This window comes from Podarcis gaigeae (genome assembly GCF_964106915.1).
Source record: "Podarcis gaigeae genome assembly, chromosome: 5".
Lineage (NCBI taxonomy): Eukaryota > Metazoa > Chordata > Lepidosauria > Squamata > Lacertidae > Podarcis > Podarcis gaigeae.
The window spans coordinates 37,613,841-37,636,895 of record NC_139681.1 but is presented as its reverse complement, the minus strand read 5'-3'; the positions used below and the strand labels follow the sequence as shown (position 1 = coordinate 37,636,895).

The 23,055-nt window shown below is 44.6% G+C and overlaps 1 protein-coding gene across 8 annotated transcripts in view; it reads right to left on the bottom strand.

Moving 5' to 3' along the window:
* PCGF5 (polycomb group ring finger 5) overlaps positions 1 to 6,898 on the bottom strand; it is a 39,251-nt gene extending 32,353 nt beyond the window's left edge. For 4 of the 8 annotated variants that reach the window (XR_014564871.1, XR_014564872.1, XR_014564873.1 and 1 more), the window contains exon 1: positions 6,322 to 6,617. The gene's annotated coding sequence lies outside the window, so the exon portion shown is untranslated. Of the gene's footprint in view, positions 1 to 6,321; positions 6,805 to 6,870 lie in introns of those variants that run through there. The other 4 variants (XR_014564869.1, XR_014564870.1, XM_083740952.1 and 1 more) reach the window with 4 other exon arrangements.
* Between the last annotated feature and the right edge of the window lie 16,157 nt (positions 6,899 to 23,055).

The following is a 23,055-nucleotide window of genomic DNA, read 5'->3' as shown; positions in this document are numbered from 1 at the left end:
GCTACGTTCAGGTAAGAATCCAAAATACTGTGCTGTCTGGAAAGGCAGAAAAGTCTGACGTAATTCAGCACTTGTTTGATCTTCTTGTGCTGAGCAAAGTTTCCTTGTTTAATACTTTGATTTTTCCAACACAACATCCTGTGATTAGAGATTACTTTCAAGACTGTCTTGATTTTCTGCCCACAGTGCAGCCTATATTAGCCAATTGGATGTCCATGACCTTATATATCACATCTCCACTATTCCTGTGTCATGTAACCAGTGGTGGCTGACAAGGTCCTTCGTTGGGTGAAATCACCCAGCATCGTTCCATGGCAACCAGGCGAGATTCTTGCTCATATCTTTTAGCCCTGGGAGGCGTAGGATAGGAAGGTTAGGCTGCAGCCAGAATCATGCGGGTTACAGCTACATGGTTTTTGACTGGATGATCATAGTTGTGCAAACAAGGGCTGTTGGCATCAGCTTCAGCACACCTTGCCTCCATTGCTGCTTCCTGGTGCTTAACAGTGTGGATGAGAATTTTCTTCACCATAAAGCAATTGCTAGCAAACCATCTCACCTCCTGTTGCTGCCCGCCATGGGCGTAGTAGCCAAGGGGGGCAGGGAAGGGCAGCCCCCCCAATCAACAGAAATCAATAAAAATGCACAGCTAACTGAGGTTCTGCCCCCCCCCCCAACAAAAATCCTGGCTACACCTATGCTACATACACAACAACCTTCCATTGTGATATACAGAGGCCACTAGTACCCAGCACAGTTGGCACTGACCACACTAATTTGTGAGGTTTCCTTGTAATGTCCCTGAACAGCAGGGCTATATTGACATGCTGTTCATTCACCCTCATCCTGCTATACACCTGTGCAGGATCAAAGCTGCAGGATCAGATGATGGAAGAATAACCTATGGATTTCTACTACTCCAGACAGAGCCTCACTAAAATGATTATTTGGAAGTGTTGATACTAGCAAGTATCAGTAGCGGCCTGACCCTGCCCATCTGCCCTTCACCTCTGTTGCAACCCTCTAACGTAACATTAGAGCCTGCGGAATAGCTCAGCCGGTAGAGTAAGAGACTATTAATCTCAGGGTCACAGGTTTGAGCCCCATGCTGGGCAAAAAGATCCCTGCATTTCAGGGGGTTGGACTAGATGACCCTTGTGGTCCCTTCCAACTCCACAATTCTAAGATTCTAAAGGCATAGCGCCTGCTCTGCTAGTGCAACACCAGAGCATGTTGCACAGCGCTGGAAACTGACATACTGTATTTACTCAAATCTAATGCTCATCTTTTTTTTCTTTTTTTTTGCAAAATTACGTTGTGAAAATTAAGGTGTGCATTAGATTCAATGGCACACTTACATCCACCAGCAAATACCTTTTTTGGTTTTAAGGTTTTGAAAACTTAGATGTGCATTAGATTCGATGGCGCATTAGACTTGAGTAAATACGGTGATATAAGATGTCAGGTCAGTATAGCTGCCCACAGTTGCACAATAGCCATATCAATAATATACAAACAGGAAACAAAGTTTATCGTTACTGCATTCAGGGAGGCCTCTCTGCTTTCGTGGAACTGCAGACAACTTTGCCACTTCAAACATGACAGTTCTAACCTGCTTTGCAACCTCTTCTTCCTAGCCACTGGGTTCTGCTTTAACTACATGAACTTGCAGGGTTGCCACTAATGAGAACAAAATCACAGCTAGGGTCAGATATAATAAGCCAAATAAAGACAATGGTTAAAGGAATAAATAGGCAACAGGGTCACTTTGAACTGACAAAGGACGGTGTGCATCTTTCAGATCCACCTGACTCCCAAACAACCGGTGTCGCTATGGGCAGTTTTCATACTGAGAGAACAATACAAGATGAACAATATGAGACGAGAATTGGCAACCGCATAAAGTTTGAAAATTTCGCCACAACTGTACTCTTTAATAAAGTGGCGCTCCTCTTTCCCTAGGAAAAATGGAACAGCAAAGTGCCTATCCTGTGACACATTACCAGGATGTTGTTACCACTAGAATGGGTGCCTAATTCAATTCTGCCAGTGGATCTGAGAACCTTCAGATTGAAGTGGACTGGATTTTCAAGCCAAACCTACAGTAAGGGTCTCTATAGCCAAGCACAATTTCAGGCAGATCTACGGAATTTGCCTTGTTCACTGCCCCATTCCTTCTCAACCTTGCTGTCCTATCAGGACTAGTCATGGGGCCTTTTTCCAGAAACAGGGCAGTTATGGTTGGGTTTTCATCCATTTCCGTTGAAACAGAAAAGCTGCAGTCCTTCCATTCTCAGTCAAAACAAATGTACGACAACTTTACAGTTACAGAAAATCTTGCTACTTTTAGTCTCACTCTACAGACACTTTGAATATTTTAACACTTATTTTTACTTTGCAGGATTTATATTCTGCTCGATCATTGCAAACATCTAAGCGGTTAATATGAAATAATATATTCATTAGCATGCTGAGGAAAGGGTAAAAAAAAGTTGTTTTAATATTTGTCAGAAAACAAGTAAAATCACTAGTCTGGATAAGCTTGTCTAAACAAAAAAGTGTTTAGGAGGTGCTGGAAGCAATACATCCAAGCTGCTTTCCTAATATCAAAGGGCAGGACGCTCCAGAGATTAGATGCTGCCAAACAGAAGTACCAATTCCTTTGAAGTGCATCAGAAATAAGGTCAAGGATAGTGATGTCAGGGGGTAATCAACAAAACTCCTGTGTTAGAATCATATAACTGTAGACTTAGAGGGGACCCCAAAGGTCATCCAGTTCAACCCTCTACAATGCAGCAATCTCAGCTAAATCATATGACAGATGGCCATCCATTCTGCTTTAAAACTTCCATGGAAGGAAAGTCCACCACATTCTGAGGGAGTCCGTTCCACTGTCAGGCAGCTCTTACTGTCAGAAAGTTCCTCCTGATGTTTAGTCAGAATCTCCTTTCTTGTAATTTGAAGCCACTGATTTGGCTCTTACACTCCAGAGCAGGAGAAAACAAGCTTGCTCCATCCATAAGACAAACCTTTAGATATCTGAAGAGCGCTATCATATCTCCTCTCAGCCTCCTCTTTACCAGGCTGATCATACCAAACTCCCTTATGTTCCCCATAAGGCTTGTTTTCCAGACCCTCAATTATCTTGGTTGGCCTCCTCTGGCAGCTTGTCAATATCCTTCTTCAATCATGGTGCCCAGAACTGGGCACAGTACTTCAGGTGTGGTCTGACCAAGGCAGAATAAAATGGGACTGTTACTTCCCTTGATCAGGACACCAGACTTAAAGGCGGTAACTCACTTGAACAATTAGATCTGGAGAACATTGTTTGGTACACCAAACTTTGGTAGTGGCTAGACTCATCCCACTTCTGTATAACGCCCATCTGAATTGCATCTGCAGAACATGCTCTTGGGCTAGTCTTCCCTTCTCTTTTGCCACTTCCAGAAGGGACACTGCATTCTTTCTCCCAGCTTCCACTTCCCTACTCTTGCCTATAGCAGAGCTAGCAACAGACTCTGCACATCTCCAGTCTGTCTATTCTGCAGCTCTGGGCTCTCTCCCTCTTCCCAACTCTTCTCACAGCCAGGGCTAGCATCAGCACTCAACATCCTTGGACACACCTGCCAGGGCTCTAGCAGGACCCATTGCTGGTGCCTGTTCTGGGGAGGCCTTAATCCCCTACTCCTGGCCCTCTGCTGATACAGCTCATCCAGACTTTCTTTTGTGCTACGCTTTCCAGGCACAGGTCTACACTTTGTAAGTCCACCTGCTTCCACCAGGAAAACCCGCTGTTAAGACTGAATGGAAACAAACAACAATCTGCAGAAAACCCATTTGCTGTGTGTTCTGATTCAGCAGTAAACAATGGGGTTTCCTGGTGAAAGGTGCGGGGGCATAAAAACAAAACAAAACCTGCTTAGACACTGATCTGAAAGGCATAGGCCTGTGCCTGGAAAGCACAGCACAAAGGGAAGTCTGGATGAGCCCTTAGTCAGCTCATCAGAAACCACCAGAGAACCACCCAGAAGCAAAGGAACTGGGCAAAGAACATGCCTGCAAAAAACAGTATTAGTAGTACAGTAGTACTATTTTGCACAGTTACAGTCCTACTGGGGCCATGTGGCCCATCCTATGCACATTGATACTGGACAGGCACTTTGTCGCATTGTTATCAGCACCTGCTAAAAAGCTTTTTGTTTAGGCAAGCCTAATCAGATGCGACATGTATTTTAATAGGTATTTAAACTACTGATTCTATTCACATTTGGAGTTGTTTTAAACTTTTGACCTTTATAAATAGTATCTCTTACATGTTATGTAAGCTGCTTAGGAGTTTCAACAGTTCAGTGGCATACAATTTTTTTAATCAATTACCAATAAATAAATCCCAAACCACAGTAGTAGGGCACTAACTGCAGACTGTACATTTATGGAGTCAATTTACTTTGATTCTACAGGGGTGCTTGCTTATGTATTTAATTTACATCTCACTTTCCTTCCATCACGAAACACAGCGCTCTCAGGTAGCCTTCCACCCAGGTACTGCCAAGACTTAGACCTGCCAAGCTTCAGCAAGGTGGCTGCATCAGGTGTCTTCTTGCTACTTTACTACACCATGTCTTGCAACATGGTCATGAATTTCTTTTGAAGCTTTCAACCTTACTGATTCAATAAGGAAATCAAAGCATTAAATAGTCCACAGGAGTTTCCCCTTATCTATGGCAGGAAAAGCAACAGAAGATTGCTGGGAAAGGTTCAAAGCTATTAATTTCAAATGACCTGGAACATCCTGACCCTAAAGAGACTCCCCATCAAAGCACATTTAGGATTTAACAATTTAACACACCCATTCTAAACAGGTGTGCATGAAAGCAGGCTCCAATCCCAGGCAAAATGTGTAAAGAATGGCATAGGTGGTTATGTGATAATGGTTAGAGTGTTGGACTAGGACCTGGGAGAGTAGGGTTCAAATCCCCACTGAGCCATTAAATTCACTAGGTGACCTTGGGCCAGTCACCATCTCTTGGCCTGACCTACCTCACAGGGTTGTTGTGACAATTAAATAGTGAAAACCATAAAATAAAAACAGCTTTTGGACAATTAGTATCTTTTTACAATGTGTGTGTGTAAGTGAGTCCATCTTACTCTCTCTCTCTCTCTCTCTCTCTCAACACACACACACAGAGCGAGGTGAGTCACTATTCTGTGGAACAGATGATTCATCCATTCAGTCACCATCTCCGGGCCATACTAACAAGCAAAAACGCACGTGGGTTGTAATCCACAAACCACTTTACACCGAAGGTCCTTCTCAATCGGCCGGATTCGAAACGGCGCCGGATTCTTTTCCCCTTCACCCACGCCCCCAATTCCTCAAATATTTATTCCCTATTTCCTTCATGACGAAAGTGCGGGGGCGGGGAGAACAACTATGCGCCCAGGGAGATGGGTACCAGGAGCCTGAAGGGGGGATGCCTCAGTCCTGAGTGCCTTTAACGCTCCCCTTTACTGCACCCGCGAGATCAGGTGTAATATCAGCACGTCAGTTTCACTTTTGAGATCAGACAGGTGTGTGTGTGTGTTTGTGTGCGTCCGCGGCGTCGTGGCCCATCGGGCCGTCAACACCGAGCGAGCGCCCAGCTCTCCCTTCGCCACATCCAGGACGTGCGTCGCTCCTCCATCTCCTCCTCCTGTGACATCTTATATAAGAATGATCCGAGCAAGCTCCAGAAGCGGAAGCCGCCCGAGCCACCTCGGGAGTAAAGAGCCGGCGGAACGGGCGCTCCTCCGGACAAGGCGCCTTTCGTCAAAAACTAGCGACATGCTAGAAAAAAGCCCGGCAGGGAAGAAGCGACGCAGCAGCCAAATGCAAGAGACACCCAAGAGGATGCGGTGCTGGTGGTGCTGCGCTCGGTTCCCCATTGCGAAGCTCCCAGGCACCATCGCCAGGACACCTTCCTGCCCCTTTCCAGTGATGGGAAGTCCCAGCTTCCCTTGACTCGACGCAGGTTCCTTAATTATAGGAGGCGGCGGGGACGCGGGAGAGAAAGTTAACTCTCCGCTCCGGCCCCTTCCCGAGCCTCGCAGGAGCAGCCTCGCTTCCCAGCCCGCCTTTGGCTTCGGGTGCCGCTGCTGCAAGGCGCGATTCCGGCAGAAGCACGTTCAGCAACTTGTTATGACAGACGAGCCCTCCTCCTCCCTCCCCCCCCCGACGCCATCCCGCTGCCCTCCCCCGCCTTAACTTTCCTCTGGGGTGGCGAGGGAGGGAGCAGCAGGACGGCCGGGGACGAGCGGGCTGGGCAAGACGCTTTCCCTTACCTTCCCCCGAGCAGCGCAGCGGGAGCGCCCCGAGGACGCGGCGCGGGAGTTACGGGCGGGAGGCAGGCGAGGCGGCGCGGGGAAGCGAGGCGCGCTCGGCGCTGCTGTTCAGCTGACAGGACTTCCACGGGGGAGGGAGGAGGAAGGACGGGGGGAGGAGGAGGAGGAAACCTCGCGCGGAGCGGCGCGGAGGGAGCGGCGCAGGGGGGCGGAGGACTTTCCCAGGGCTGGTTGTTTACGCATTGCTGCCCTGCTCGGTGCACGCAATGCACTCTCTGATTGGACGCAAACTGGGGCACAGCCTTTCGCCGCCCGCCCTCGCCGCCGCCGCCTCGCAGCCATGCCGCCGACACACGGAGCCCCGCAGGGGAAGAGCAGGGCTGGCAAGTTCTGCCCCGCTTTGAGGGGACTTCGGCTCCCGTCGCGTGCGCGCTCCCGAAGCTTCCACACTCGCCTTCTCTCCCGCCCCACCCCTCCCAACACACACGTGCGCGCGCGCAAGCGGAGCCAATGGTGTCGGGCGGCCCTTTTGGCGAGCGCGGAGTTTACCCTTCCTGGCCTGGCTGCGCACATGCTGCCAGGGCTCAGGCGGAAGAAGCGTGCGCGTCGCACATGCGCGCCGAGGTCCCGTGAAGCCGCGGCCCTTCCAGCCTGCCCTTACCCGCGCCTTCGGATGAATTCTTAGATGTGAATGGCGCGCGCGAGCAAGAGAGAGAGCGCAGTCCGGTGCCCGCGGCGCAAACTCCCCCAGCAAAAAGAGAAAAAACGGTGGGGGGCGGGGTTAGAATGTTATTCCTCCCGCAGATCTCTCGTCCGCTCAGTCTCAACATATTCTAGCAATTAAAAAGAGGGACGAGGGGGACGCAACTAAAGGGAATTGTCGCAGCCCGATTTCAGTTATGTTTTGCGCACAAGTGAAGTCGCGCTAAGTTCAGTGAGACTCCCCCTGCCCACCCTGAAAGTGTGATCAGGCTGAAGCTTAGGCACTTGTTAGTGCGTAGCTACAGCGTGGTGGGAGAGTTTATTCCGACGTGAAATAACCAGATACAATCGTGGGAGCAGCTTCCCTGCGCCTCTGCAGCGCTGACGGACGCGCTACTTTGTGCTTGTTGGCATGCCCTGAGTTATACTACTATTGTGGGCGTATAAGCGGAATCCCATATTGCATTTGCTCTACAGCGAATCCGTGATCTAATTGTGGAGAAAGGAAGGCGGGGTGTGGGAGCTTCTGAATGAAATCCATGCCCCGCTTCTAGACCTCAGTTTTAATCAAATCACACACACGGACACACCCCACAGGTAAAGAGGACTGGCACAAAGCGCCCCTAGGGAGACTGCTGGGCTCTACGTTTAAGGCTATCACTGGTGAATAGAACTGAGAAAGGATTTTTTAGCACATATGTGTTAATTGGCTTACCAATAGCAAGATGCGTTATCAGCTACTTTTTGTGAATTACCATGATGAAATAAGAATGGTCACTATCTGTGCTTCTTTGCATTTAGTTTATCCTGACCTCACTTTCCACACCTTGCCCCATCTATGTTCCTGCAGTTCAGGATAACACTTCATGCATCTGGTGAAGAGTGGACTGTCGTCTGCAAAAGTTCATCCCATAGAAAGTTTTAAGTCTTTTAAGGTGCTGCAAAATTCTCTGTCGTTTTCTTTATACTAGATTCTCCCACCTTGGTACCCTCCGGACATTTGGATTACAACTTCAATCAGCCCAAACCAGTATGGCCAGTGAATAGGGATGGTGGGAATTGTAGTCTGTTATAAGAATTCTATAAAATAAACGTTCATAAATGTACAATGTAAACACATACATAAGTATACAAACCACGTATCTGAAATAGTACAGGAGAGCAATCCTGAAGTCATTTTGACTCTCCGAAACCATTTTGACTCTCCCATATTGACCTAAAATATTTCTCTGCAAGCTTCTCCATTGTCTTTTGCCTATCTGTCTTAAGGGTGTATCTGTGTGTGAATAGGGTGAGCCTGTGACCTGGATTCAGGAACTAAAAGTATTTACCATCACAAAAGAGTGGTCAGGCTGCCCAGGTAAAGCAATCAGAGACCATTAACATATATCCTGGCAAACAGGATTTCTGCTGTGAACACGCCTCCTTCAGTGATGTATGTATGATGTTTTGGGGGGTGGTTTTGAGCTACGGGATGGGCAATTTCAAAAGTCTATATAAGGGCTTGCGCACCATTATTTGGGGTTCCTCCTCCCTCCTGTGTGTGGTGAGTGAGGACCCTGTTGCAACAGTTTAATAAAGATCAGGCTTACTAGCTGCTTTGCTTCTCAGTATTCTCTGGTTGGCCTCTGTTATTTTCTCCTACCGATAGGGAACCCTCTTAAGGACTCTATACAGGCTCTTGGATACCCTGTAAGGGAAAAGGAGCAGGTTTTTTCTTATAACATAGTCCAATAACATGTGGTGTTGGAGCAAAGCTGCCTGAAACCCTGGAGGACTGTTGAAAGTGTAGACAATACTGGGCTAGAAAGACTGACTTCGTATCTTTTTTTTTTAAAAAAAATATTTATTAAAGATTTTCTTAATACAATAGAAAAAACAAACAAAGCAACATATAATTTTTCAATAACCACATTTTCTTCACTTCTTTGGACTTCCTTGCATCTCTCGTTCCTGCGTTCCAAGTTTTCCGAGCTTTACCCAGCAATTTATCACCTTGTTTCAATTCTTATATTATAATTTTCCAGTATTGTGTCCCTAATTTTAGATAATTTTACCCAAACCTTAAAAGCTTAATTTTAGCATAATATTTATCCAAAATTTGTCTTTTCTTATATTTTCATTTATCTTCATATTCCTTTTAACTAGCTTAATGGTGCCCTATTGTTAATAATCTTACATCTTTCTTAACATTCATACAATTTACAATATTTTTGTAAATAGTCCTTAAATTTCTTCCAGTCCTCCTCCACAGCCTCTTCTCCCAGGTCTCGGATTCTGCCAGTCATTTCTGCTAGCTCCATATAGTCTATCAGTTGCATCTGCCATTCTTCCAGTGTGGGCAAATCTTGGGTTTTCCAGTGCTTGGCGACAAGTATCCTTGCTGCTGTTGTTGCATACATAAAAAATGTTCGATCCTTCTTTAACACCCTCTGGCCGACGATGCCCAAAAGAAAGGCCTCTGGTTTCTTGACTTCGTATCTTTTTGGTACCCTATACTGTGAGATTGCAAGGTCTTAACCCTGAAAAATGCCAGCAAGAAAAGAGGGTGGTTATTATTACATTTAGATCCCACCTTTCCTCCAAGGAGCTCAAGGTGTCATGCATGGTTATTCCTTTCATTTTATCCTCACAACAACCCTGTGAGGTAGGCTAGGCCATCCTAAGTTACACAAAGCAGCTGATGGGTGGGGCAGGAAGCAAAATGGAGGGGGAGGAGAGTTAAAATAAGCTTCTGGTTTTGAGGGTACCACCTATGCTGTAGTACCTTGCTTGCTTAAATAGTCCACCAGCTGCCCCCAAGGGTCAGTCCATATCCACCAATCTCTAAATAGCCCTAGCCTTTAAATATCTGGTGCCCTCCAGAAGTTTAGTTCTACATCAGCTCCACCCACCATGGGGTCTACTGAAGCCCTGCACCCAGTTAAAGCATAAGAGTGTGGAGCTGAAGTAATACAGCCCTCCCTTGCACTACCTTTCAAGACGGAGAGTGTAGAATTCTTGTCCCTTTCTCCTTCACCAGCTAATATGTGCAAAAGGAAGGAAGCACATCATGGCTGTCGCTATCACAGTGATCTCATTGTCAGTCATAGCACAGCCCTGTCACTCATGGCCCAGAAGAGTGGAAGACAGAAACAGTGTTGATGGTTGGGTGGGAAACTGCCAATGCATTCCCCCCCCCCCCCAAGGGCTAGAAACTTATTTTTAAATGAAAGCTGACATATTAGGTTGGGAAATGCACAGGAGAACAGGATAGTATCACCAAGAAAGGGGGTCGGTGCAGGGAAACACTGAGCAGGAACAGTTTAGTGCCACTCATGTATCCTGATCCTCTGCATATTTCATCAGAAGTAAGTATTGGAGGGTATTGAGAACTGGACCGTAAAGAAGGCTGATCGCCAAAGAATTGATGCTTTTGAATTATGGTGCTGGAGGAGACTCTTGAGAGTCCCATGGATTGCAAGAAGATCAAACCTATCCATTCTGAGGGAAATCAGCCCTGAGTGCTCACTGGAAGGACAGATCCTGAAGCTGAGGCTCCAATACTTTGGGCACCTCAGGAGAAGAGAAAGACCTCCCTGAAAAAGACCCTGATGTTGGGAAAGATGGAGGGCACAAGGAGAAGGGGACGACAGAGGACAAGATGGTTGGACAGTGTTCTCAAAGGTACCAGCATCCTGAACAGAACGTAAGACGCGATGGCGCTTCCGCGCATGCGCGTGATGTCATTTTGAGCATTTGCACATGCGCAAGCGGCAAAACCTGGAAGTAACACACTCTGTTACTTCCGGGTTGCCGCGGAGCGCAACCCAAAAGCACTCAACCTGAAGCACATTCAATCCGAGGTATGACTGTATTTCCCCACAGTCGGGCATCCCTTCCCTTGCTTCAGTTCTAGGCAACACAATACACTCCAGATGTTGTTGGACCCCCAGTTATCACCAGCCCCAGCCAGCATGGTCAATGGTCAAGGCTGATGGAAGTTGTTGCCCAGTTGTTGTTTTCAGGACAGATAAAAGAAACGACCTCTTCATGCAGTGCATAGTTAAACTATGGAACTTCGTCCCACAGAATGCAGTGATTACCACCAACTTGGATGGCTTTAAATGAGAACTGGACAAATTGGTGTAGGATAGGGCAGTCATGGCTACTAGCCACAACGGCTGGAGGAAGTACTGCTTCTGAATAGCAGTTGCCGGAAACCACAAGAGGAGAGAGAGTGCTTTTGTGCTTGGGTTCAGCTTGCAGGCTTCCCACAGGCACCTGGTTGTGAGAACAGGATGCTGGTCTAGATGGGCCATTGGCCTGCCTGCAGGCTCTTCTTACGTTCTTGTGGAGGGCAGCATGTTCACTAAACATGCCTTACTTCATCTGGCCTATAAACATACAGAGGTACCTCAGGTTACAGACACTTCAGGTTACAGACGCTTCAGGTTACAGACTCCGCTAACCTGGAAGTAGTACCTCGGGTTAAGAACTTTGCTTCAGGATAAGAACAGAAATTGCACGGCGGCCGTGGGAGGCTCCATTAGCTAAAGTGGTACCTCAGGTTAAGAACAGTTTCAGGTTAAGAACGGATCTCCAGAATGAATTAAGTTCTTAACCTGAGGTACTGCTGTAGACACATCTACCTAGAGACAATGCTGTGCTTAAGATTGCCAACTTTTACAAACAAACACACAAGCATCCAAGCCCAACTGGACCTCTTCCTGTGCTTTTAACAGCAGCTTGACATGCAGAAACTGAGCATGGGAAGCTTTTCCTGGCATGGAGAAAATGTAATGGGGAAAGCTTAGCCTACTTAATTTCTGCACGGCTAATGTTAAAAGCCATAGGAGCGGGGCCAGAAAATGCTGCCAACCCTAATAGCGCTAAAAGGAAAGGGCAGGCTTGTTTTCAAAACATATGGAAAGGCCCTAAGAGCGCCTGGCTGAAACCGTGTGGGATTTCTGACCTATGTAAACAAAGGTGGTTGATTCAGAATAACTCTTAAATCAACAGCTTCTGAAGCATTCCTGGGGAGTTTTAGCCTTTGGGTAAATATTCAGCTGAGAAGATGCTTAGCTGTTTGCATAGTTTTTGTTTGGTAAAAGTATTAGCAGCAGGCAGAACCCAGCCAAAGTTAATACGCTCAAAACAAAACCCATTAGTTTCAATGGGAAAGTTTAGCATGGGGGCAAGTGCTTCCTTTTGAAGTGAATGGGACAAACAGCTCAGCTTTCAGAGGATCATGTAGTTTGTACACTTCATTAATTTCTTTGTGTTGATGGTGAACGGAAACCATTCCTCTGTAGCCAAATTTTACAAGAAGGGCAAATTGTGGTTTTAAGCATTTTCTTATTACTCATGTACTACGCTGCTGTATAGCATATAGCTTAATGGAAATATACTATGTGTAAAGAGAGGTTTCTCTCCCCCCCCCCCCACCGCCATTAAAGCCTATGAAACCCAGTTGTTAGGATGAGATTGGCCCAGGGCGGTCCAACCTCTCAGACCAAGTAGGCCGCAAGAGTACCAGTACTTTGACACAGAATCTGCAGGCCACACACTGGATTAAATTTCCATATTGTAAATTAAAAGTGTTTTCAATATAGTTAATATTTTTAATAGGCACAGTTAATTGAATGCATATAATTAAATACACAGTTAATAGATTTAATATATTTATTTATTAAACAAAATTTAGTGCAAAAATATTTTAGCCGCCTCCCCACTCTCCCTTCCTCACAGGACCCCTGGTGCCACCGCAGAATGTGCGACCATCACAGGAAGTCTTTGGTAGGCCAATGTGGGGACAGAATGCTGACCTGATCCAGCAGGCCTCTTCTTAGGGAGATCAAGGCAATGTTCGTAGGACTCCTGAAACCCAGTCCCGCTTAATTTCGGAAAGCGGACAGAGACACTTTCAGAGACACCCTTAAACCATGCCATCTTATGAGCCAAAATGACCCCTTATTCCTTAACTAAACCTAAATGTTGGGGCTAGTCTATCAGAGTTATTTCCCATGGTGCCCAGAGCACTGAACTGTGTCTCAGGCTATAACGATCTCTGGCAGCCAGGCAGCCTGATAAGCAGCAAGGAATCTCCGTCAGTTTTATGTAAGTTTATTTACAAGAAAAACACATCCAGACACACACACAAGAAAAACACATCCAGAGCAGGGCATTCCGCATGCTCTCGTTAACAGTATAGTTGCTCAATCTGACTCATCGTTCCTCCCCCAGCAGGAAGGCCACCAAAATCCCCACCTTTCTTCTCTTTCCTTTCTGTTGTTCTCTCAGCTTCTCCAGTCTCCTCATTCTGGGACTGATTGGCTAGCCTGTCTCTTCTCCAGAAGACACAGCCTCAGACTCTGGCTTATCTGCTGGTTGCCTGGCAAGGCTTTGGCCAACTTCCAACTCTTCCTCTCCTTGGTAGTTAACCACGTCTTCCTTGGGAAGGAGGGGGGCCGGGCTGTCCTCTCTAAACTCTGACAGACAGCTCTCATTTGCAGAGTCGGCCCCTTGCTCGCTTAGCTCAGTTTCTGAGGCTGACTCTTCTGCTGCACTGGGGGGGGGGGCACGTTCCTGACACCAGCTGGCGAATTGTTCTTCTAATTATACTACCACTTTCACTTCCTTCACTGGCGGAGTTTTTGACTGCTCTGTGGGACACTGTTCTACTTTCCAACATTTACATGTTTCCTCTAAGCAACAGATCTTCTCATTTCAGTACTTTGTCATCACCACGAAATGACGGAGTTGCACATCTGCGTGTCCCATCTATTCCTGTGATGATACGTGTCTTGAAAGATCAAGCAGTGCTAATGTGGTTTTACAATACAACACTTGTGGTTGGTAAAGTCTTTCATAGTACCGAGTGCAGAAAAGGAGCGAAATGCTGCTTACTGGTGCGGCTTAACCAAAACACAGGAACGACCAATTTGCCATCTTGCTGCTTACATACCAAATGTGCCTTGCCATGAAATGTCCATGAACACCTTACCTATTAATTTAATAAAAATATGTTTATGCGGCTATATCACACACAAAAAACCAAAGCGGTTTACAACAGTAAAGATAAGACAAAACCATACAATAAAAGCATAAAGGGTTAAAAACAAGTTGACAACAAAGATCAGCAACCCATTGTGGGGGCTGCACTCTTAACCGCTTGCATAGACCTGGTGGAATATGAAAGTTTTCGACAGGTGTTTGAAAGTTAGCACAGAAGGCACCCACCGAATCTCAAATTGGCAGGGTTTTTCACAGGACCCAGCCAATGACATGAAAGGCTTGATTTCTTGTTTCTGTCAAACGAGCCTCACCAACTTGGAGAGATGAGCTCAGTGACTGAGCTGAGATAGAAAGGTTCATATGACCCTTGAGGAAGGTGGAAGGGCATTCTGCAGTATATGTCAAAAAGAGCAGAATGAAATCCAATGAAGGAGGTCACTTAAGAGGAACAATCTCCTCAGCAGAATTGTTGTGGGTGGAAATACCAAGCCCCAAAAGTCATGTTGTACTTGTGGCATGACCAAAACTTTTAGAGTGATCTTGAGATGCAGAGAGAAATCAAGAGAGGCAGCTAAAGAAGAAAGTAGTTTAATAGTTGACCTGTGAGAAGTTGATCCTTTAGAACCAGCTAGGGGAAAGGCAACTGGGAGTAGTGTCCATGGTTTGATGTATGTTTTCTCAAACCAGTTGGCAAGAGTGACCACATAAACACACACCACAGCCAAAGTTCAGCATACATGTAACTGGAAAAGTGCCCACAAAGTCCAACAGAGTCGTATTTAAGTTCAATAGAGGGAAACCTCAAAAAAATGAAGGAATTTATTAAGAGGAAGTTGAAAGGGAAGCTCAAGACAGTTCAATGTCTTCAGGGCACTTGGAGGTTATTTAAAACCACAATAAGAGAAGCTTAGCTAGAATAGTACTGGGGAGTGGGCTGTATGCCTTGTCCTTTCTAGTTCCTGGATCCAGCAAGTTTTAAAATCTAAGGAAGGATTCAAACTGTTGGAATAGCCAGACAAGCTTATTGATAATGACCCCCTAAATATGAGTCATTAAGGTAACAAAGGAAATGGCTCTGTGCCAGATAAAAAAATGAGTGGGTTTCCCTTCTCTAGTTATGTAATGGCTACAAAAATGAAATTACTAAGTTAAAAATGTGCATAAAATGTATATATTAGTGAAAATAATATACAATAATGTATTATAGTAAAGAAAATATAAATACTAGGGGAAATAAGTTTTGCAAAAATATAAATACTAGGGAAAATAAATTTTGCAAAAATTTCATGGCAAAAATTGTATATTAGGACAAATTTGCACTTAAATGCTGATGACCTTCAATGAGGACTTTATAAAACAAACTCATAAAAACTGTTGTGGATAATTGAATTTAAGTTTGGGGAAATGAGAAATAGTGAGAAAGTGAAATTGACAGTTTTACCTATCCCCAACCTCAGCAGAGTCTTATGTTTGCAAAAGTGTTGTGGTTCTGGCTGTCTATATGGAGTGAAAATAATAAAGTACTGCCATATCAAGCAAGGAACTTGTTTAAGTATGTATGCATGTGTGTGTGTGTGCTTGCATTATCTGGTGACATTGAAGAGTCACGTTAATGTTTGCTTGGCACAGATTCCTGCCTTTTAGTTTGGGGTTTCTAGGTAACTTTGTTGTGAAGTGAGAAAATGTTTAGAAGATGATAGACAGACAGACAGACAGACAGAAAGACAGACAGATGATAGATATGTCTGCAGTTCTGTTGGTGCAAGGGACTTCCATGTGAGCAAGGTAATTTACTCTCCCTTTCCTGTCTCCTCTGCCCCCTGTGTGCTCTCAAAATCAGCTCAGGAGGGTTGAGATTTGAGAGACCCTCTAGAGCAGATTTTGGGGGGTGGAGGTAGGAAAGGAAATGGAAGTCCCATTACACTAGCAGAACCGCCTGGTATAGCATTGGAGACAACATATATTTAAATCAAAAGGCTGCCTTCCTTGTGCATTACGTATGTATATTACGTTACATATCTCAGAGTTCTCTTTCCCAGGATCATCTTTCAGTTAAGTGCTGAAATTTTTTCGTTTGCGCTAGATTTATTTGACCAAAATCATGGTTCTGGTGTGTATGTGTGTGAAAGTTTGGTAAGTTTTATCATAGTATTGTAAATGACCCCCAAGTCTTTGGAATACAGCTGGCACAGTTCTCAGTAACTTAATTCAAATTAAAATAGGAATCAAGTTGCTGTGGGTAAAATAATAATAATAATAATAATAATAATAATAATAATACAGTAGGAGGGAGTGCAGATGGAATGAAAAGGAATGAAGTACAGTATATTGGATCAGCATGTAGCTAAAACTGTTCCACTTGGAGATGTGGCTGCTGGACGCAGGCGTTGCCAGATTTTTAAAGCTATGAGTCGATTTCATTCACAAATCCTACAAGAGGAAATTGAGACATTTGGTGCCCCCTTTATTCCACCGATGCTTCAGAAACCATGCGTAGGAAATCTGTTAATTGCCTTAACAAGGTGGTGGGTTGTGATGTGCCATTTTTAATGACTTCCTTGCCTCTGCTTTCTGTAGTTCTGCTTGCTTTGTGTGATTACTTCTTTTAGTGGGGGCATTGCTGGCCCTACCATTAGGCAGAAGGAGGCAGCCACCTCAGGCAGCTGGTTTTGGATGCTGTGCAAGGGCAGTTAATTTATTATTATTGTGTCCTTATTGCTAGAAGAGGGGAACTTCTTGTGGGATTTTCTGCCTCATCTTCAGCCCTTCTAAAATCAATGCGACTTTAACAACAATCCTTACTTGGGAGTAAATCCTATTGAAGTCAGTGGGACTGCCTTCTAAATAAATAGGATTCGGTTGGGCTGCGTATTGCTCTGCTTTGGGTTGGATCTTGCCCACTGATTCAGTAGGAAGCTAAGCATTATTTTAACCTCTCCCATTGAAATCAGTGAGACTTTAAAGCATTCAGTTCAAACCCTAGTGTTTTCTCTTCAGATGCCAGTTTTTAACGTCTTATTGAAATAAATGTGGGTAACATATAGTATGCCAACCCTGCAAAGGCAGCAATCAAAATCAGTTTAGCAGAGGTAGTAAAGAAAGTTGTTTTTTATAAATAATTATAATAATAAAAAGTCTAAAACAGGGTTAGCTCAAAGACTAGTAGCTTTTTTTAAAAAAGCCCAAACCCTGCATTTTGAATCCAGCTTAATCTTCAATAATTTAATTGCACCAATGAATCAATTAAAGCTGGCAGCCATGATTTAAATCCTTATTGATGGGTCTATCAAATAGAGCGGCACCACTCATAATGCAAATTGTTTTCACATTTCATTTAGTTACTTCAGCCAAAAAAAACAAACCAAAAACAACAACACGTGAATAAAATGATGATTGAATGAAATGCACAGTACAGTGCTAGCTCGGGTTAAGAACTTAATTTGCTCTGGAGGTCCATTCTTAACCTGAAACTGTTCTTAACCTGAGGTACCACTTTAGCTAATGGGGCCTCCCACTGCCACCGCGCCGCTGGAGCACGATTTCTGTTCTCATCCTGAAGCAAAGTTCTTAACCCGAGGTAATATTTCTGGGTTAGTGTAGTCCGTAACCTGAAGCGTCTGTAACTTGAGGTACCACTGTACTCAAAAGCAGTTTTGGCAAAGTCCTGCTCTCATATGTGGACTTAGAGAAGTAGTTGCCCTGCTTAAATCTGCTACAAATATGAACCTTTGTAAGTTGTGGGGCTTTTAGTTAGGCTGCTTTTAAAGTTGATGCTCTGTTTCAATCTGCTTTTTGTTGTTGTTGGGTATAAGCAACTTTGCTAGCCTCCAGTCAGTAGAGGGCAGGGTTGAGACTAACAGTCAGGGAAAATGTATTTTAGTGGAAAACCACCTAAGCTTCGCCCCCTTCTCCTGCTGGATTTCTTTCTTCATCCTCTTTCTTGCACAAGGTGACATGAAGGCTCCATTCATGCAATGTAGAATCTCTCATGAATATGAAGTGTTGTTGTTGTTTAGTCGTTTAGTCGTGTCCGACTCTTCGTGACCCCCTGGACCAGAGCACGCCAGGCACTCCTGTCTTCCACTGCCTCCCGCAGTTTGGTCAAACTCATGTTGGTAGCTTCGAGAACACTGTCCAACCATCACGTCCTCTGTCGTCCCCTTCTCCTTGTGCCCTCCATCTTTCCCAACATCAGGATCTTTTCCAGGGAGTCTTCTCTTCTCATGAGGTGGCCAAAGTACTGGAGCCTCAGCTTCAGGATCTGTCCTTCCAGTGAGCACTCAGGGCTGATTTCCTTCAGAATGGATAGGTTTGATCTTCTTGCAGTCCATGGGACTCCCAAGAGTCTCCTCCAGCCCCATAATTCAAAAGCATCAATTCTTCGGCGATCAGCCTTCTTTATGGTCCAGCTCTCACTTCCATACATCACTACTGGGAAATCCATAGCTTTAACTATACGGACCTTTGTTGGCAAGGCAATGTCTCTGCTTTTTAGGATGCTGTCTAGGTTTGTCATTGCTTTCCTTCCAAGAAGCAGGCGTCTTTTAATTTTGGGACTGCTGTCATCATCTGAGGTGATCATGGAACCCAAGAAAGTAAAATCTCCCACTGCCTCCATTTCTTCCCCTTCTATTTTCCAGGAGGTGATGGGACCAGTGGCCATGATCTTCGTTTTTCTGATGTTGAGCTTCAGAAGTAACTGTATGTAAAACTCCCCCCCCCTTTAACAATGGGACTCCGATGTATTTTGTTTTACCTTTTAAAGCACTGGTCTTCAAATTGGTCCCGAAATGTATGTTTGGGTTAAAATAGGGTTGCCATACTTCAAAAAGTGAAAATCCAGACACAAAGGTGGTTGTGCTTTTTTTTGAGAAATCTATTTTTTTTATTTAAAAAAATGAGTTTTTTGAGCTATTTTTAATGAAATTCATCAAAATCGACACTACTGGCATGGGCTGCCATATGTCCAGATTTCCCTGGATATTTCAGGGTTTTCCGCTTGGACGCTGCTTATGAGGACTGAATACTGGCTTTGTCCAGGGAATACTGGACGTATGGCAACCCTAGGTATAAAGGGGGTCCTGCATCTGAAAAAGTTGAAGAACTGTCAGTCATCTGATGTCACCGGACGACCCACAGCAACATTTTGCCTTTGTGGGCCAGGAATGCCAAGAGGCATGCCTGCAGAAGAAGATTCTTTGGCACCACCATATCTGCAAAGGGACAGTTTTTCCTTTACTGGTGGGCTTTCAGCCACACATGCTGAGGAAGAGCCTTTGCTGGTGCTTCAAAGAAAGATTCAAGAGTGCTGTCTGAGAGTGCTCCCATGCCTTCCTTTGCATCAAAAAGTGGACATTTCTTTAATTTGGAGTCTTTTCCTGTCACTCTGCAAGTCTCTGCTTCATTGTAGCTGCAGCTTCCTCACATCTAATGTCGTATAGGACAACCTGATGCAGGTAAGCCTCCATGGCCTGCCAGAGGTTCTGCAGTCCTTGTTTATGTATTGAATCTGTACAATTGGAAGCAGGCCAGTGGTTCTTCTAGAAAGCCAGTGTTTTCCCCCCTCTTCCTACCATGACCCTGAGCAGTGTTTTTGGCTTTTCAAAAACTCCCCCCCCCCTCAGGCGCTTGGCATGTTTATCCAGTCAAATGTTTATTAAGTGCCTTTTTTAAAAAAGCCAATCCTTAAAATAATAATACTTGAAACAGTGCTCTGGGCAGAATCCCATTTCTTTTTTCTGGATTAAAACTGAAGGCACCATTTCCTTTGGCACTCAGAAAGAGTACAGAAAACTGCCTTATAATGAATCAGACATGTAGCTCAGTGCTGAAGGAGTTCTCCAGGGTTTCAGATAGGAATCATATGCATCTCCCTATCTGGAGATGTTGTGGATTGAACCAGAAATCTTCTGCAGGCAAATCAAGTTGAAGCTCTTCCCACCCTCTTCTTACAATTGCACCTGTATATTTTCTTGATCCGGTTTCATGACAAGGGATAGAAAGAGATGCAGTGAAGCTTCCTTTCTAAGTAAACCTGCCACATTTCCATGGGAGGCTTCGGATAAATGAATGGAAAACTGGCGATTCCTTATAAATCACCAGAAACACCTATAAAGCTATTACTGTGCACAAGTCTCCATGGACTGCTAGTATCAGAACGATCCAAGGAATAACAGCAGACCTTCTTAAGTTCAGAAGCTTTCATGTACATATAATGAACATCATTCTTAAATAAATAAACACCTCATGCAAAAATGATTGCTTTGGGGGCCAGTAAGCAGACTGCATGAAAACTGAGTGTAATGGGAAAAGTAATCATGAAGACTTTGGAGGAAAGAACTGGTATATATTTTTGTTTCTTTAGAACGAAGGATTAAGGATGGAATTCTCCAAGATTAAGTTAATTTACCCCTTCTTTTTCAAATGCAATAGAAAACCCAAATTTGATAAATGGCAATTGTTTTTACCGATTTGTTAATTATTTTGCATGATTTATGTTGTAATGGAGTTGCCATACATCCGGATTTTCAAATCGTGAAATTAGCCTATGTTGTAATTGCAATGTTTGTTATTATGTATTGTATGTAAGCCACTTTGCCCAGTCATTTGGAAATTACCTTGACCAGGGCAGGGAAGGTCAGTGCAATGCAGTCTGTTCCCACCCATCAGGTATAGAGCAGTGAGTGTACATACCTAACACAGATGTTTTGCCATATGGGACTGAGCAGCAACCTTCAACCGCCCTCTTCCTCCTCCAGCGAAGGTGCATAGCACCCATGGCTGGCCAAATTATTTTGCCACCTGGGTCAGAAAATCCCACAAGCACCTCCTCTTCTCTCCGTCAGGAAAAGTGGAATAATAATCGATAAAATAACAAAGAATCTGCTGCCCTTTCACGACACTCCACGCGTGCCACCTAAGGCAGCTACCTCATTTTGCCTAATGTCAAGGATGGTATACTTTAGCCTGCTTTCAACTTGCAGTCGTGAATCATGCAGATAGCCCCCGTCGTTTGGTTTGCGTTCCTCTCCCGTCATTGGCTAAAGAAAAGGTGACTAATTGTGTGGTATATAACTCTGGAATTCCTGGCATTCATGACTTCCTCAGCTCGCTGTCCTGCCTCTGCTTCCTCCTTTGCGTCTGGACCTGCCAATATTAGATCCCAGTTTCCAATTTGGGAAGAGACATTTTCTGGATGGAATCTGATAGGCACATGCCATGCAATCTGCTATTAATTTTTTAAAACAGAGCAGTAGGAAATCTGTCTCTCACCCACAGGAAAAGCTATGAGTGGCACAGATGTATTTATTTATTTTGAAGAAGATAATATGCCTTGCATATTGCGCTCGGAATGCGCACTGCGGCCCTCTGCAGGATTTCCAAGGAGCCGCTAACTTCATCCCACAGAGACAACATGAGCCTTTCGTGTCTTGGGGCCCATGAGCATCTCCACATGGGTCTGCTTGCCACATTGCAGCTGTGTTTGCTGAAAACGGGGAGCTTGATATACACAGCACTCCTCAACCCACAGAAAAGGGCATATTCAATGCGGACATTTTTGTCCATGGGCAATACCCTAAAAATGATATCTCGCTTTAATAGCAGCCAGCAAGCAACATCCAGTCAAATTGTTTTGCCATTGAAGGAGCTGAATCTGTCACATACAATTTTGTGTATGCCAAGCCATTTTGGGCAAGCCACTTTTCCCATGCCTGACACATCATATATGACATCAGGTGCTGGAAACTTCGCTAAAGCGAAGCAGAATCGGGAGTACCCTCTAAACACTCCTAAGTCTTCTTTTGAATAAAAAAATATATTAGTGCATTTGATGAGACAAAGGGTCTTCCCTTAGCAGGTGTGGCTCACATATACATAATTATATTACAGAAACAATGCAGTCTCGAGTTACCTTCACCCCTAGGAAATCAAACCTATGATATATGGTGGGCCTGGATCCTCTAAAACACTTCACTACTCAGACATTGATGTGTGTGTAATATTATGCAAAATTTGCCTTTTTGGCATAATTTATTCAGGAAGCACAATCTTCGTCTGCTTTAACATACCCTTCAACATTACTCCAGTGAAAATAGGGGTGTCCTATTTAATAGTAGTAGTAGTAGTAGTAGTAGTAGTAGTAGTAGTAGTAGTAATATTATTTATACCCTGCCCATCTGACTGGGTTGCCCCAGAGACTCAAGGTGTCTTCCAACGTATATAAAAACACAATAAAACAGTAAACATTAAAAAAAAACTTCCCTATACAGGGCTGCCTTCAGGTGTCTTCTAACAGTTGCATAGTTACTTATCTCTTTGGCTCGGGGGTCACATAACTCCATACCCTCCCTTGAAATAGGGACGTCCTAAGGAAAAGCTGGACATTCTGGGATCAAATCAGAAACTGGGATGGCTTCTGTAAATCCAGGACTGTCCCTTGAAAACAGGAATACTTGGAACTCTAATGAACTATTAATCATAGACCAAACATTTTTACCATTCTTTCTCATCATCTTTTCAATAAGTCCACACCCTGAAATGCCTCTTGCCTTTTGCCCGCATTTACTGTCACCTGCCCCCAATCTATGCTGCAAATAGCAAGCTTGTCATCCTGATAAAAAAGATTAGCTAGGCCCCGATCAAAATTAGCAGCCTGTGCCCTTTCCCCAGACACTTCTGTCTGCCTAAATTTAATTTTGGATGTACAACTAAAGTGAGGCTCCTGATTAGTTAGCGTAAGGATGAAATTTGATATTGCAGATATGCTGGCTGGGGAATTTAGAATATGGCGGAAGTCCAGCTATGCCAGCATAAACCCAGACGTGGCTTTCACGAAATGAGATATCGTGAATATGGCAGTGTGACTCCAAGCTGGTTTGTCTAAAGCACTGGTCCATCTGCACTTCCGGTGGAAGCCCCAGAGGCAGGATGGGCCAGAGACATGAGCATAATGTTGACATGATAAGGGAGAAGCAGACATAGACAGGCAGTGTAACGTAGTGGATAGAGTGTTGGACTACTAGGTATAAATGGGTA